Source organism: Schistocerca serialis, chromosome 6, assembly GCF_023864345.2.
Source record: "Schistocerca serialis cubense isolate TAMUIC-IGC-003099 chromosome 6, iqSchSeri2.2, whole genome shotgun sequence".
Classification (NCBI taxonomy): domain Eukaryota; kingdom Metazoa; phylum Arthropoda; class Insecta; order Orthoptera; family Acrididae; genus Schistocerca; species Schistocerca serialis.
In genome coordinates, this window is record NC_064643.1 from 438,346,883 (window position 1) to 438,362,352 (window position 15,470).

General features: G+C 42.2%; 1 protein-coding gene across 2 annotated transcripts in view; it reads right to left on the minus strand.

Annotated features, from left to right (window-relative positions):
* Positions 1-15,470, minus strand: part of LOC126483675 (SUN domain-containing ossification factor) — a 254,712-nt gene that overhangs the window by 200,470 nt on the left and 38,772 nt on the right. Inside the window, exon 1 of one of the 2 annotated variants that reach the window (XM_050106754.1) lies at positions 3,727-3,833. The exons of the other annotated variant lie outside the window; for it this stretch is intronic. The gene's annotated coding sequence lies outside the window, so the exon portion shown is untranslated. Of the gene's footprint in view, positions 1-3,726; positions 3,834-15,470 lie in introns of those variants that run through there. 2 annotated transcript variants of the gene reach the window in all.

Consider the following 15,470-nt stretch of genomic DNA (forward strand, 5'->3'; position numbering starts at 1 on the left):
TATAGTAACCGTTGATCAGACTTGAGTACGTCACTACAAACTACAGAGTAACACTGTCGTGTTTTGGGAATGAAAGGTACACTGCTGACTCATTAAGCTCCTACAAGGCAAACAGCGAACAGTTGCAGCTACTGTGAGCTACTGCGAGATCTGTAGCCCAAAATAAAATCCAAGAGGAGATGGAAATTTTCAGAAGGTCCGAATTTGCTATACGTTAACTCCCGCTGGGAGAACAATCCAGATGCTGGAACACTTACCTAACTCCAAGTATTTTTAACATTTTTTTTTTGTCCGATGAAGGATTACTTACATGAATCCACGTTTTCTTCGGATGACAAGGTGGTGAAGGTAATGCAATGAATCAACTGGATTGTTCACCGAGCGGGCGTTACCGTATAGGAGTGTAATAAGCCAGCAGTAGACCTTTAATTCCTAAAATACTGTCATCGTCGGTTTCCCTATATACATTTATATAGTTGCGGAAATACACGACTAAAACTGTACATCGTATGTAACGAGGTGGCACGATTTGTGGTGAGTGTAAACTACTACCCACAAATCAAGGGTGGCGCAGGGAAACGCATGTCTCGTTCTTCGTGTGTGATACGAGCCGTATTAACAATGAGACGAAGCGGTACAAACGTCCATGCAGGCGACGAAGTGCTGTATTCTGTAGATTCATTTCAATGTACAGTCCAGGTTTACCTCCGATATTGAACATACTTTTGCATATTACATTCAAATCAAAATGGCGACCGGAAGGTCATCACGACAAAACAAGGCCGTCGGTGAACGTCGCGACGGCTCGTGAGTAACAATTCATTCCGTACGAGGCAGGGTTTGCTGCAGCCCATCACAAGGATATTTGGAGCAGAGTTGCCCACTACTAACCACTGAAAAGCGGCCAATTGCATTGGCTGAAGACGCACAAAACTGATTCGTGCAGAGTATTAAAAAGTACAAGAAACGTATTCGCTACTGCGAATATGATCAGAGTCCAGCTGCACAATGTGTTTGTGACAATGAATATCTATGCTGGTCCAGGACTCGAACCCGGATTTCCCGCTTTAAGCGAGTGGTCGCTTTAGCCGCATGCATGTATGAAGAACATTGCAGAGTATATCGTAAAAACACAGGCACTGCAAAATATACATCAGTACGAAAGGCTTTCATTAAGTAATGAAACAATTTTTTTCTCGGCCAATTTCGGTTGAAAAAATGTGGGATTTGTTATGGAACATCGTAGAACATTCCTGCTTCAGTCCCTATAGTTGCCTGGTTCCGATACGTGGCAGCGATATACGCAACCTTCAAAATGGCGTCTATAGCTCTTTTGGCGAAAAAAAAAGAGTATTGAGGATATTCATAGGCGCTTGCAGAATGTCTAAGGCGACCTGACAGTGAGTAAAAGTACGGTGAGTCGTAGGACGAGGCATCTGCCATCATCGCAACAAGGCCGCGAAAAACCTGGACTGTTGGTTGGTTGATTTGGGGGAGGGGACCAAACAGCGAGGTCTCCCATCCGATTAGGAAAGGATGGGGAAGGAAGTCGGCCATGCCCTTTGAAAGGAACCATCCCGTCACTTGCCTGAAGCGATTTAGGGAAATCACCCTGGACTGCTCTTATTCATCCACTCTACAGCCGGATCTCTCACCTTCTGACTTCCATCTGGCCCAATGCAGGATGCTCTCCGCGGGAAACAGTACGTGGATGATAGGGAAGTTATTGGTGCAGTAAGACGTTGGCTCCGACTTCGACCAGTAGAGTGGTACCATGCGAGCAAACACGCCCTTCCAGAAAGATGACGGCCGTCGCGTTGAACGGGGATTATGTTAAAAAATATGGTTTTGTAACTAAATGACCGGGGAACAATATAGTGTATTGGAATTCGGAATAAAACCGACCTGCTTCCAGAAAAAAAGTGTTGCATTAAGAAGAGCGTATGTCTGGTCAGTAGTATGTAAATTACGAGTATATTGTCACGTCGATCATAAACGATAGCAAGGATATCAAGAGGTTTGGGAGTAAGTTCTAGAAAAATCTGGTTGTAGCTAAGTGATGTTCTGAGGATATTTAAACTATGAGGAAGCTGGACATTAGGTTGAGGTTTCATGTGATTTTCAGAACGGCTACAAGTTGTTGGACTACCAGATTTTGCCGTTTCCGTACACTCTAAAAGAAGACCTATCTCCCAATATGACATTCGCATCAGTCTGGCTAAGTCTAAGACTGCATGGCATGAGTAATGTCTCGGTGCACCCACACATCTTGACGGGCTCACAAGCCCCCAAAATCTGACCAAACTGCAAAATCTCTGGGACAGCCTGGAAAATTGCGCCAAACGCCAGAGAAGATAAACACATAACCTGGTCAGCTGCACAGGATCTCGCGGTAGGAATGGTTTGATAGTGATGATGTCTTCTACAATCAGAAGCTTGTGCAGGTTTCGTTACAGCGAATCGTAACTCTTATCACATCTCATGAAAGTATTACACATTATTAAGAGGAAAGGTGACTACTTTGTAACCCTTGAACGTGGTGAAGTTAGTAGATACACTTCGCAGAAAAAGAAATGATTGTCACACTACGACTGGCTGTTTCCCAAACTAAAGCTTTTGTTATCGGCCTCGTTTTAAGGAGACACGGGCTTGGGGTAGTAAGAGGCCACGTAAGCCAACGAGAAAAGTAATTCGTTACTCTATCTGCAAGTGTGGGCTGGTATACTAAATGAAAATCCATACTTCGATTATGGTGGAATTATGTAAAGAAACACTGTAGACGCAAGCAGAAACTTGCAAATAAGAGTACACTATTATTTCAGCAGCTTTCAAAACCAAAATCTCTATCGTATGAAATGAATCGTAAGTTGTATGGGGGCTGGGGAGAACTAAAAGACAGGAAGAAAAAGGTCTAGCGTTTAAGATCACATCGAGGTCTTTGGAGAGGCAAAATAAGCTTAAATGTAATACGTCGTGGCTGGGAATCGCACATTGTCGTTTATTATAACGGAAATATATACACGGGTAATGGTGAAAAACGGCGAAAAGTCAACATCAAGATGGTCGGACGGAAATATCAACCCTGCTTTTCCCAAAGAAGAGAGCGCCTTTCTCGGTGAAGAAAAAACGAAATGGTCACAGAAGTACCAGCATCGGTCGAGGAAAAACGGCAAAGATGCAGTTTTTCCTCCGACAGTTTCCTTATTTTGGAAGAAGTCATAAATAAAAGCTGTCGTTGCTTTTGATAAATGCTAGTTTACACGCTGACCCACATTTAGTCTATATAAACACAACAAACTACTTTAAAAGAAAGCTCAAGATGATCTTCGCGGCTTTAATCGGTATCCTCGCAATTGCTTATTCTGAACGAGTTACAACGCATATTCTTGTTATGTTACGTGCGTACGAACCCACGAGTATTCAGTCCGAGTCCTCTTAAGCACTAAATGAATCATTGCGCTTGAATTAGCCCATGCCCGGTACCACACGAGATCGTTGTCAAGGCAATATCCAACCAGTCTAACGACTTTCCCGTTCGTGCTTGGTACACTGCACAAGCCTTCGGATTGGCTTGCGACCTTCCAATGGGCGTGTTCACCGAGATTCAGAAAGTGGTTCAAGGGAGGGTGGCGGCGGGGGGACAAATTCTCTGATGTAAATGTCGATCTCACTTGAGCCACTACAGCGAGTACTTAGGAAACATCGCAAGTGAGACGCCGTACTCACGCCTGCCATAGCCGCTCGCCGAGATCACCGGCGACTCGCTGACGTAACAGCAAGTGTTGCTCTGGTGCGGGCCGCGCCTGTACTGGGTTGCTGGACGTGCCCGCTCAAGCCAGTGCCACGCTACGCTTTCTGACGTGGCGCGATCCTTGTTGGAATTGCGTCCTTGCGGCTCGTGCCGACCCACACAAACAGCCGCTGCGAAACGTCACGGCGCGCGTCAGCGACACGCCTCCGGTCAGAGTTCCGCGTAGCGACGCGACGCGACCTGAGTGCGGGACAGCATCTCGGTCGAGAGCGGGATCCCCCGCCACAGGAGCTAAGACAACAACCTCGCGGAAGATTTTCGCGGATAACGAAGTCCAGAAGTGGTTGTTTACTGTTAGGACGAACCAAGAAATGAGTGTAGTCCTCGGATGCAAAGCCAATTGGCTCGCTAAGGGTCACGCTCTTTCATTTTCTCCACTGCTAGTTGGCGTCTCCACGTTCACGACGCAGAAGAAACACGAATGTCAATATGAACAGATTTTTATTTCCCTATTCCCCACAATCTGCTGACATCTACATCTACATGGCTACTCTGCAAGTCATGCTCAAGTGCCTGGCACAGGGTTCATGGAATCACCTTCACAATAATTCTCAGTTATTCCACTCTTGAAGAGCCCACGGAAAAAAGAATACTTATGTGTGATTTCCCTTATTTTATTATGACGATTGTTTCTCCCTGTGTAGGTCGACGTCAACAAAATATTTTCAGAAAGTTGGTGACTGAAATTTCGTGAGATGATCCCGCCGCAACGAAAAACGCCTTTGTTTTAAAGAAGTCCACCCCAAATCCTGTATCATGTCAGTGACACTCTCTCCCCTAGTTCTCGATGGTAGAAAACGTGCTGCTCTTCTTTGAATTTTCTCGATGTACTCCGTTAATCCTGTCTGGTAAGGATCCCACACTGCGTAGCAGTACTCCAAGAGAAGACGGACAAGCGTAGTGTAGACAGTCTAGTGGATCTGTTGCATCTTCGAAGTCTTCTGCCAATAAAACGCAGCCTTTGGTTCACCTTCCCCACAACATTTTCTATGTGTTCTTTACAAATTAAATAGGTCGCAATAGTAATTCTTAGGTATTTAACTGAATTTTCGGCCTACGGATTTGATTGATTTATCGTGTAACCGAAGTTTAACGGATGCTTTTAGAACTCATGTGGATGACCACACGCTTTTCATTATTTAGCGTCAACTGAAAATTTTCGCACAATACGGATATTTGTTCTAAATCGTTTTGAAATTTGTTTTGATATTCTCATGACTTTACTAGTCGATTAACGACAGCATAATCTGCAAACAACCCAAGAAGGCTGCTCAGGTTGTCTCCTAAATCGTTTATATATATAGGGCCTTTAACACTCCCTTGGGGAACGCCAAAAACCACTTCTGTTTTACTCGATGACTTTCCGTCAATTACTACCAAATGTGACCGCTCTGACACGAAATTACGAATCCAGTCGCATAACTGAGACGATATTCCATAAGCACGCAATTTGATTACAAGCCGCTTGTGAGGTACGGTATCAAAAGCCTTTTGTAAAACTAGAAATACGGAATCAATTTGAAATCCCTTCTCAGAGTTCTTGCCATTCATTCGTTATATACTGACGGAGTGGGAAGTATTACGCGCCATGAAGGACCACAGTCCGATGTTTATCAAAATTACTGAACATGTTCACCACATAACGGATATTAAATGACTAAGCTTTCATTCCACTTGCAACTGATGTCCATCATCAACACCAGTATTAGGTGTGACCCTCACAGGCATGCATATATTCTTATAATCGTCGAGGAATGCAAGCAAATAAGCTCCGAATGTCATCTTGAGAAATTTCTTCGCATGGCTGAAACATGGGTGTCAGTTCATGAGGATTTTTGGCTAGAGGTTGGTACGATAATGCACGGTTTTCAATGGCACCCATGAATGCTCTATGGATGAAAAATCAGGGGACGGGACAGATGAGTTACGGATGCGTACATTCCTTACATTCCTCAAGGTCTTTGCTGTATGAACTGCAGTTTGGAGTTTTGTATTATCCTACTGGATTTTGCCACTTGGTGCTCTGGTCAGGAAGAGTATGACTACAGGGTTTAGCATTCTTGTCATATACAGGCGAATATTCAGCCTCTCTTCAACAATTGCCAAATCAGTTCCCTTGTCATATCCAAAGGCTCGCCACAACCGTGGTCACAGGTGTTAGAGAACCACATACGTATCCCGATAATTGCTGCTTCCTATGGCTTCTCACCAGATCGTCTGCGGACACGTTGGACTCCACCTAACCGCCACAAACATAAGCAAGTCTCTTTGGTGAGCAGTACAGAATGCCATAAACTGCCCCTGTTGACTCAGGCGATAAACCACTTAAGTCTTTATAGCCAGAACACGTCGAAATTTAAAATCAGAGTTCAGCTGCTGGCACCCGTCTATTCGTCAGAGCCAGTTGAACAGTCCTGCGGGTTTCTCGCGATGTAGTCCTTCTTGACGGACCTGTGACTACTTTTCTCTCCACGTTGTAGTCCTGAGCCCGCCTCGTCACCACTTGTACGGCATTCACTGCACTACAGCCAACTAACTGCCTGTGCCTTTGGTCGATACGATGCTCCCCTTGCCTCTCATGCCAATGGTTCAGCCCTTCTCAAAATCCGAAAGACGGTGATAAGCTGCACGTGCACATCCTCTAGGTTGCGATCTCCACCCTGCTCTAACGTCAGAGGTACCAGTAGTCACCGTGAGCTCACACCACTCTTCGCCTTTAGGAATTGCTTCTTTCTGCACTGAAAATTAGTTTCCATGAGGAAGAAATTTTAACCATAACATCCATCAGATATGGTAGTATCTGAGCACCAGTTTGGCAGCGTTCCGTCAACGTGTCCACGGAGTTACAATTTCCATTTACGACAGTGTATTTCGAAATTTTCTCACTTCATCCAACTTCTTGCTTCAAACACATGGTGGAACAAGGAAACAGGAAAACTCTAAATAACTTCCACAAAAGAAAAGGAAACGAATTTGCAATTTATATTGTTGATGGCAAACAATAAATTACAACCATTAACTATCGAAAAACAACAAAAAATTATTTCCTAAACGTAAGATCGGTTAGATGATGATCATTCAAACATTTGCATTCCAGATGAGACGATTGAGATTTTGCATGGCGCTTTGAAAGACTTCCACGGAACTGCAGCGTTCTCCTCGAATCCTTGTTTTCAACTCAGCAATAGCCGTTGAGTGAGGTAGCTCCACAACAAAAAAGCACACCGACAAGTCTGACTATCTTGGTGACCAACGAATGTCTCCAGAGAGTAAAATTATCTAGTTACCAAAATGATGTCGACTGGCTGCCACTGATGCAATGGCAATATGAGGCGTGGCTCCATCTTGCAGAAACTAAGGATTATGAACATTGGGAAAGTTATGAAACTGTTCTGCTACAAAAGCTTCGGCCATATCCTCATATTGTTCTGACATTACTATCTCTCCTCAACAAAGTAAGGCCGCACCACACCTCCCATTCATGCGCCACACCCAACAGTAACACGCTGTTAACGGTCATTCGTGCAATAGATAAGGCTTTTTAGGTGTCCAGTATCTAAAATTCTGGTTGTTTACAAACCCACTAATATGGAAATGGGACCTCATGCGACATGAAACAACTGCAAAAAAAAAAAAAAAAAAACTGTTGTCGCGCAATGTGGTCTGATGGTTTCAGTTCCCGCGCAGGTTGAATGTTATAAGGGTGAAACTTTAAATTAGTGTGAAGAATTCGACGCAGTTCTGTTTAACGTTGCCGTGTGTTACGTTACCGATCGCCGTGGAGTCCTTCTGAATGAAGCCCGAAGTTCTTCAGTGTTTTCTCGTATTGGTTGAGTGCATTGTCCTCCTGGTGTAACCTTTTTCAGAGCTGAATCCGTCTCATCGAAATTTTTAACCCTTATCCAGATGGCATGGCGATATGGAACGCGACCATGACGTCCTACATCGCAATGATGTAGGATTTCCCATAGAGCAACGTCAGACATAACATTCTTGTAAAATGCCTTTACGGCAAATGCACACTGTTAATCGACCACTGTTCCTCGTCAACTAAAATGGGGCAAGGAGTTACACACAGAGATATGCCACTCTCACCTTCCTGTTAACTCGTCAGGTCTACCACTACTACTTTCAATATTTCCCGTTTCTCCGGACGTTATCTCCTCTTCTAATTAACTCATTTTCTACACCTATACCTCGTCGAAGCAACCGTTCTATGTTATCATCCACTGCTCCTTTGATCTCCCCTTATCTTTTGTATCGCTCTTCAGGCTTCTCAGGCATACTTCAAGTGTTCTGCGTAACACCTTCCTTTCTGTTGTATTTACCCCAAAGGCGATGCGTTTAAAGATAAGTCCCATCGGATTCAGACTCCTTGTCATTTCTTTTATCAGGCTCCTGTCCTCCGTCACTTATCGTAGTGCTTCTACATTTGTTTTTCTTTCCCTTCACCTTGGTTCGCTCATCTTCCACTATATCAATATTTCTGTTCCCTCCAATCGGGTCTTAAACTGTGTTCCCAGTCACCAGCATTCATATTTATACGGAGGTGCACTCCGTACAAACAATTAGGCCTATGCGAAGGATTTCTGTATTCCTACACTGATGCATTTACTTGAAACATCAGTTTTAATAACCACGATTGCCTGTATTGCTAGTAATATTTCTCTCTTGATTTTCACTATTATGCATTATCTTCTGTAACATCGGCGACGTATCAGAACCGCTCTACTCGATTAATTTCAATGCTGTCAGTCCTAACTCCATGTCGATCTCTTTAATATTTTTTTTCTGACTGCTGTTATTTCAATTTCTTTCTTATTTACTTACAAATTTCTCTTTATAGTGAATCAGATGACAATCTCAACTAGTTTATTTCCTTTTTTCGGCATCTGCTACTGTCCCTATATAACCAGTCTGATATTTTGCATAACTGAACTTAATTTCTTTAATTTTTATTGAATTGTTTACGTAGCTTCTTCAATCCATATACAAAAGAAATAAGAGGATAAAAACCTGTATTAATCCTTTCCCGATTCAACCCTCCTTCACATCCTATTTATAACAACTTTCGAGCACTAGTTTTTGTAGAGTTAATTTATTCTTCTAACTTTCCAGTCCACCTCAGCAGACCCAACGCATCTAGGCGACTAAACTAGAAATCACATATCGTGGAGCCAGGTGCATGATCATGGTATAAATCTAGCACTGCTAAAATCTACGGTGGCTCTTTCCACACTTTGGTACGTTACAATGTTAATGTTTTAATAGGAACATGTCAATAACAGATCTGTTCGAAAATAAAGTGATCTGATATGGCAGCCAATCGCTGACATGGCAAATAGAGGAGAAAGGGAAAGAAGAAACAGGCCTCTCGGGTTTCCTTCTTTTAGTACAACAGGATGGATTTCTTTTAGAAAAGGGTTGGCTTCTCATTGGACTAGAATGTTTTAACTAGGCAAAGTGAGAAAATACAACTGTGTCGTGGAATAAGACAGATGGATGCTTATGATATAATGTTAAGGAGTACACGAAGCGTAAGCTGAGGTACGGCGCGATCACGCGCTCAGTTTCTAGCCTCTTGCTGGAAACTGAATTCAAAACAAATTCCTGGCCTCCACCAGCTGTATCCATCCTTCATGCTTTGCAAGTGGAAATATCTGGAGCTCTGGCGTAAACTTCTGCAGCTTACGGAATTAGAGGACTCATAATTCTGGATTGGTTCGAAAATGGTTAGCATACGCAAATGAACTCCCAAGTACTCAGGACATATGGCGGCAGAATATACACGGTCTTTTTATTTATTTTTTATTTTTTTAAAAATTGGCGTGGCCTACTAAGGGCCACATGAAATAACTTATTTGATCTTTATTTTCTCCTTTCTTTCTTTCCAGTAATTTTTCATTCTTTCTCTACGCTTTTCTCTGCTTTCTTCTGTCCACATTGCATCTTCCTTTTTCTTTGTATACTCCTAGAAGCCCTTGAAACCCTTTGCTTTTGATGTGAACCTTTCTCTTTCTCCTGCTACTTCCTCCATTATTTCTATCTCCCTCAGTTCTGCTTTAACTTATTTTATCCACCTCATTGATGTTTTGGAATTTCTGTCAAGGAAGTTAAACATTCTTTTTATTACCCTGTTTTCATGAAGTCTTTTTAGGTGTCAACAGGATGCAACTCTTCTCTTCCTCTTCCTGACTGATATTCGCTCTATTTTTTCATAAACTTGTTTATTACTTCATAATTTTCATTTCCAAGTCCCATATTTTGGTCCCATGATATTCCCGATTATTTTCCTTTGCTTCTTTTCTATTTCACCTCATTGTTGGCTGTATTTAACGAAAGGCATTCTGATGCAAAAGGCATTCTGGTTTAGTGACAGTACTGTACTGCCGAAGTTTTGCATTTGTGGAAACAGATTTCTTGTTACACACGCTTTTTGTTAGTCGAAAAGCCACCTCCACTTTCCTTGTCCTTGCTAGGTTAGCTTCTTTGTCTAAAGCATTTGGTTGTATTATTTCACTTGGATATATAAATTTTGTAGTCTTTTGTATTCTTCCATAATCAGTTTCCATATGTTTCGCTTCACATCTGCCACGTACGCTATTTTCTAGTTGTAAATATACTAAATGGGTGAAACATTACTGTCTGAGTATCACTTATAGAGTGACAGCGCTAGCGACAAGAGTCAAGTTAAGATACTGTAAACATATTGGCGAGGAGTTGCTATCGTAGTCCTGCCTGGCTATTACGATTTGCGATTCCCACAAATCACCAAAGGCGAATGCCGGGATGGTTCCTTAATTATAGCCACGGTCCGCACGTTGTAAATGAGCTAGTGTTCAGTCGACAGAAGTCGCGTTAAACCTAACTTCCATCCTTCTCTTGTGGTCACCACTGATATAACAATTCGAAAGTAATTGAGCACAGTCGAATATAGTGTGCTGGAACAATATTCGCACTTAGTGAGCATTAACAGAGCAATCATATGCGACTCATTATATATATATATATATATATATATATATATATATATATATATATATATATATATATATATATATATAAAAGACCCACTTTGGGAGTATATATGGGCGTATAATTCCACTGTTGTTATTTCAGTCTGCATTTATTAGTGGTAGTTGCTTTTTAACCCCTGGAAATAATATGTTTATGTGAAAAAATGTTGTATTGCACTTTGGTTCGGAAACCACGTTAAATTGTATATTCCCCTACAATTCGTTGCATACGTCAGCACATAGTTTGGACGAACACGACAAACCACATCCAACAGAACCAAATTCGTAAAAGAGACCTGTGGTGTTCAAACCAACATTCGGGATGAGTTAAAAACGCTTGTAACACTCAATAATGACACCATTATAAAAATGTACACACATGGTCACGCCTGCGTAACACATTTGTTGCACATGACTAGGTCGACCGAAGTCTGGCAAGACTGAACACTATTGAGTTTTAAATTGTGGGATAAGGGGTGCATGGTTGAGGGTGGGTGTAAAAAGGCGCCGGCCAATGTGGCCGAGCGGTTCTAGGCGCTTCAGTCTGGAACCGCGTGACCGCTGCGGTCGCAGGTTCGAATCCCGCCTCGGGCATGGATGTTTGTGATGTCCTTAGGTTAGTTAGGTTTAAATAGTTCTAAGTTCTAGGGGGCTGATGACCTCAGATGTTAAGTCCCATAGTGCTCGGAGCCATTTGAATCATTTTTTCGTAAAAAGGCGCTTTACTGCTACTTTAATCCATTACCATGAAAATCTTGAATATGTCACATTAGAGTCCGAAGTAACCGCGGTAGCGTAAATTAGCATGAACTCAGTCCAGTGTTCAAAACACTACGCCATCTCATTTCGTATACGTATTACTGGCGAAGTGAGTAGATCAATGCTTGGCTAAGACATGAGGTTACTCTGATATAAAACATACTAGTTTTTTTTTAATTGAATCCTGCAGCAATAATCGCTGGAGACAGGTTGTGACCTAAAAGAAACAGCAAGAAATGAAAAATCACAGTTTTAGTTTTCGTGCATTTGTGTGAAAAGCATGAGTGCAAACTCCAATGTATCAATTAAAAAATTCCGTCGCCGGACAGTTAGGAATCTATACAAAATTTAAGATTAGTTTGAAACAGACAGTAACGTATCTTCCACAGGAGATAATTTCGCTGCAAAGAAGAAAAAATAGCCGCCGTGGGAAAACGCGCAGTGGGAAGCAGACTATTGGTAAACATTAAAATCCAGACGCGTGCACGGGGCTTAACTCGAAACTGCGAGCTGTGGGCACTAAGCATGGCCAACCAGATGACTATTACACATTCAATGCGTTTTCATCCTTTGAGCAGCTACGGAGTCTAAAGAACGGGGAATAACCTTTTTTAAAAAATTTCAAATGATTTGGAATTTTTTAAAGTAGATAATGGAACACGGGATGAGGTGGAACGTATCTTGCAGCACACTTGCATTTTCAAACATTGGAAGAGCTATAAAATCTTATCTGCGATGGCCGGAGAACTCAGCGACTGTGTGAACTATGACGATGAGAGAGACGCTGCATCCATTCACAATTCCGGCAAATGAACTATTTATTTTGCGCACCGAAATTGATCTTTAGTCTTGTGCAAATTACTTGTTTCACACAGAAAGGTCGATTCCTTCCTCAATACTTGTCGAGACCGAGCTGGTGTTCGGTCTCGTCGACGTCGAGAGCACGTTAAATCCATACCATGCTTGATTCATGGACAGTGGAATAACTTCACAGTTACGTATGTACGAACTCACAGAAACTTCTGTTAACCGGTACACGAAACAATCAGTTGTAATACTAAAGACAATGCAGTAAGCTTCACCCCTATCAGTACACAGGAACTTGATGCTATCTAATGTCGGAGGTATACTCCAAGGAGATAGAGAAAGTGTATGAATTAATATGTGATGCTTATATGGTTTCAATATACAGGGTAACGCAAATACAACAAGCCACTAAAGATGTTTCTAGAACATGTAAATATACCGAGGAGGCTCTCGAAAGAGGTGCCGCAAACGTTTGTCCTAGTGCATGCTCCAAATGTGAGCAAACACGTGACTCCAGACGGTTCATGTGTTTACGTGTGCGTTTGAAGCTGCTCAGTCTGCGCTCTGCTGTAGTAGCGACCAGACAACTTGCTCGTGAAGCTATCGAGACTTTTACAATGTAAACGGCAGTATAACAAGTGGATTCGATTTTCGTTTACGGCGAGAGCGACATCTACGACTCTCGTGGATATTAAATGCCGTATAACATGGCCCTGCGCTGCGATAAGCTCTGTATATCCGAAGTGCAGCATTATCTCTCCGGAAATGCTTTACAGCGTGGATCAGTGCTCAGTGGCAAGCCCTCACGATCTGTCTTTGCAAACATTATACAAAAAATTTAGAAAGTGGAGATATTAGGAATAAAGGTGCGGCAATGAAAAAGAACAGCAATCGAAGAAGAAATTTCAGCGGCTGTAAAACAAAATCCACGTAACGCTACGAGGAATCTCTGGAGTGGCAGTAGGATCAACCACAGCGGTGACATCTGAATTCTGCGTTCAGATGTATGTCAGCCTTTCCGCATTTCACTCCATCAGCAATGTCTTCAAAAATCAGTTACACTTTATCTGTATGGTGTTTCTGGAAACTGCAAAATGATGCGGCGTTTTTATACAAAATTTTGTTTACGGATGACTCACTGATTACAAACCACGGGACAATCATTCTTTGCAGTATGCACTACTGATCAGTAGAAGATCCAAGCCGGTTAAAAAAAGGTGAATAAAGAATGATCTTCGACTGTCAACGTAGGGTCCGCACATGTCAAGAATCGCATCGTTGGTCCCTCTTTCATTTATGGAACCCTAACTACCATAAGCATTAACAATTCCTAATAGATACGCTGTCGGAATCATTGGAAGAAATCCCACTGGACATTAAGTGGCAAAATGAATGCCCCTCCCATTCCGCACAGATAATTATGGACCTTGTTCACAAAATACTTGGAGATAGTTGTGTCAATCGTTCGGGAAACACATGTTCGCCAGACTTACAAGCTCTGCACTTTTATCCACGCGGAAAATCAAAACAAGTTTAAATGGCAACACTTACGACGCTCGCGGATATTAAATGCCGTATAACATGGCCCTGTGCTGCGATACGTCCGGATGATATCTGAAATGCAGCATTATCTCTCCGGAAATTATTTACAGCGTGGGTCAGTGCTCAAGGTCAACACTTTGATCACTCCATACTAAAGCCATAACAATAAATACATGAACCGTATCGGAGTTAATGTGTTTGCTTAATTGTGGTGCAGTAGGGCAGATGTCTTCGGGGATCCTTTCTACTGACGGCTAGACACTAGTTTGCGGCGTCATTCTCTTGTTACTATTAGTTCAAGTTCCACAAATGTTACCCCTTTGGAGTCCTTTTATACGCTCTTTCCCGTGCCACGAAAAAATTATTCACTATCATAAAAGAAAGAATGTAATTGGTGCATAATTCGGGGGCTATAAATGCTGAAAATTACTTGCATGAGTCAGAAACTTCGCCACACTGTTCGCTACAACTTAGTGAAAAACGCGTCTCGATGTATTTACTCGTTCGAAATTTATTTGGAGTGGCCTGTCTTAATAAGTGTCTCATCTGGTACAAATCTACCCCAAAGAAAAAACATATTTATTTCCTCTTGATCAGGGGTCCCCAAACTTTTCCTCTGACGGCACACCTTGAGAATCCTGGTACTCTGATGGAACACGTGATTTGTTGTATTCTTCTATCGTCGAAGTGGTGTTACAATTCTACGCCTCTAGCAGAAAGTGTGAAAGTCTGATTCATCCGGGAAACAACTAAGTGTTTGAAGTGCTGGGAGGAAATAGGAAAGTTCAAATTTAATCTTCTAGTAGTGTTACGCAAAGCAGTTTTTTTTTTTTTGGGGGGGGGGGGGGGGAGAGGGAGAAGGAGAAAGGGGGGAGGGGGAGAGAGAGGGGGAGAGAGCACTGATGTTTAGTTTGGAACTATTTGTATCAACTGCCACATAGGATTAGTGAAATTTCTGTTTCTGGAAACACGATATTTCGGAATCGCTATGGAAAGAAGTCGAAGATCTAAAGGTTATTGGTTTTACTAGTAGAAGAGATTTCTGCAAGTGAATAATTCTATAATTCCTATGCCGTGCAAAACTGTGCACCCCATATTACTGTTTTTTGCATGCTCTCTTTATTTCCAAAAAGACACACTTTGATTTTTATGAGTGGAAAGAATGTATGACATCTCGGAAAAAAATCTTATGTAATTGGCCAAATCACCCACTCGGAGTTAAATTCGTTTCAAATACTCATCACTCTCATAACAACACCTTAGACGCAGTCATAATTTTATCGTACTGACAATTTATTTAGCAGCAAGTACTTTTGGGCGCCAGTTTTTTTCTTCAAACTGAGGCACACTGTACCTAATGCAACGCACTATCCCCCCCCCCCCCCCCCCCCTTCTTACCGGGACGCATCGAGGTCACTATAGACTGTGCAACTAGAAAAGAACGAGAATACAGTAACGTATTAGCAATGGCCTGGCTTAATGAATTTTGGTATCCCTATCTGGCAGATCGTCTATTGTTGCAAATATCCTTCCAT